Source organism: Octodon degus, unplaced genomic scaffold (genome assembly GCF_000260255.1).
Source record: "Octodon degus isolate 3935 unplaced genomic scaffold, OctDeg1.0 scaffold00086, whole genome shotgun sequence".
NCBI lineage: Eukaryota > Metazoa > Chordata > Mammalia > Rodentia > Octodontidae > Octodon > Octodon degus.
Window position 1 is genome coordinate 5,031,447 of NW_004524662.1, and position 2,209 is coordinate 5,033,655.

Sequence of the window (2,209 nt, forward strand, 5' to 3'; positions counted from 1 at the left end):
GAGTTCAAGGCCAGCCAGAGCTGTATAAGGAGACTGTCAAAAAGAAAGGAAGAAGGAGGAGGAGGAGGAGAAGAGGAAGAAGAAGAAGAAGAAGAAGAAGAAGAAGAAGAAGAAGAAGAAGAAGAAGAAGAAGAAGAAGAAGAATCATTGACATTGTCTCAAAAGTCAACGTGACATAAAACTGTGCACAGACAAGTGTGGCTCAGCTCCTCCCGGCAGCCCTGTGGGTCACGTGATCGGATGCGTGTTGTAAGGCGTTGCGCACGTGGCACGGCCGCTCTGGCCTCCTAGACAAGGGGCAGGTGGAGGGGCACTGCGCAGCGCACGTGGCTGGAGAGGCAGCCATCAGCGCAGCCACGGGTGCCCGCGTCCCACCGGAGGCCCCTCGGGCTCTGCTCTACAGACAACTGGCCGGAGACTAGGATCTCTCTGCGTGGGGCAAAGACAGAGAGAAAAATACAAGTACCTTAAAGTTCATGGTGAAATGAACTTTTGAGCACGGATTTCGTAGGTGTAAAACAAAGCGAACCTGTCCTACCAGGAAGCCTGCCGACGGGGAGAGAGAGAAGGCGCTGGGGACAAGTCACCGGGGGTGTGGTGTATGTAGATGAGTAGCCCGCGGAGGTGCAGGTGGCGCTGACTTGCGAGGCTGCTCATGCTGGCAGAGCTACATATGGGTGGTGGTGAGACAGTTTCCTCCAGCAGGGAGGACAGAGCGTGGGGCCTGAGCGTGCAGGGGCAGCGTGTGGGAGGTAGCCTTGTGTTAAAAGTGTGTCACCCTCGAAGGCGTAGGTCTAGGCGAACAAAGCAACTTATACTTACTTTGGAAGAGAAATATGGTCATGAAGGTGGTTTTCCTGGAATGAGCTTTATCCATTGTGTCTTAAATGTGCCAATTCCTGTGATTTTCCCAGAAAAATTCAACTGTATGATTTGTGGCAGTTGTGGCTGTGTTTATACTTTTCTGGTTGTTTTTTTTTTTGTGTGTGTGTTAAAAGATAAGTGTACTGAATTGATGTGTATGTCAGAACAATATGTATTATATAGTTTGAGAATAACTTAATCTAGGGTAGTGTTTGCTCTAGACATATTAAAAGTGTGCTTCAAGGTTTAAGTAACATTAGGTTAGCTGCTTGTTGTGTTGTTGTTTGATGTATTTACCATATTTTCTTAGATAGTTCCTTGGTCCATGCCCTGAACAGGTACTTTTGCTCTGCTGTGCTATGTTGCCTGTCCACTCCCTTATTTTGCTTGAGAAGCAGCAGGGCTGTTTGTGATGTGTTGTATGAACTGTGTGCACATCACAAAACCAATAGACAACAAAACTAAAGGGACATTTTGGAATGCTTTATTAGCTGAGCTCAGCAGCAACAGTCTCCTAAGAAAACTGGTAACAGTGCATACCTAGCTGGAGTGACACATAGTTTTTAAAGGGAAAAATCCACAAGAATAGGGTTAGAAGGGGTAGGCATTGTTTTTGTTCTGGTAGTAGGAAGGACACCTGGTGACTGTTTAAACCAGTTCTAGGTGTGCTGAGAAACATTTTTATCTGCACATGAAGTCACATGTTGTAGTTAGATATGGGTGTGAGTTTACTAAAGAAATCAAGTTTTTACAAACGGAAGTTACAAAGCTTGTTACAAGATGGAGTTGATTCAGCCAGTTTACAACACACCGCACCCTGCAGCATTTCCTAGTGTGCTTAGGTTGATGCGTGATGCCAAGAGTGCTCCTTCTCCTACTCCGTTTGAATCTTGCTTGCTGAGGGAATGGGACAGTTTCTCAAGTTTATGGGTTTTTTTCTTATTTCCTGTGCAGCACCTTAATGAAGGGCCTGGTAGAAGGAAGGAGGAATTGCTGGGTGGGACAATGCAGATGGCAGGTTGACCTGTGGCGCGGCAGGGGTAAAGAAGGGAATGGAGCTCTTTCGGGTCCTCCTTTCCAAGAAGACGAAAAAAAAGAAGGAACAACGATCATGCCAAAAAGGGCCGCAGTCATGTGCAGCCTATTCGCTGCACGAACTGCGCCTGGTGCACCCAAGGATAAGGCTTTTAAGAAGTTTGTCATTTGGAACGTAGTGGAGGCCACCGCTGTCAGGGACATTTCCGAAGCGAGTGTCTTCGACGGTTATGTGCTTCCCAAGCTCTATGTGAAGCTGCATTACTGTGTGAGTTGTGCCATTCACAGCAAAGTGGTCAGAAATCGATCT

General features: G+C 47.0%; 1 pseudogene; it reads left to right on the top strand.

Annotated features, from left to right (window-relative positions):
• The first annotated feature begins 814 nt into the window (after positions 1-814).
• LOC111818293 lies at positions 815-969 on the top strand (annotated as a pseudogene).
• The last annotated feature ends 1,240 nt before the right edge of the window (positions 970-2,209 follow it).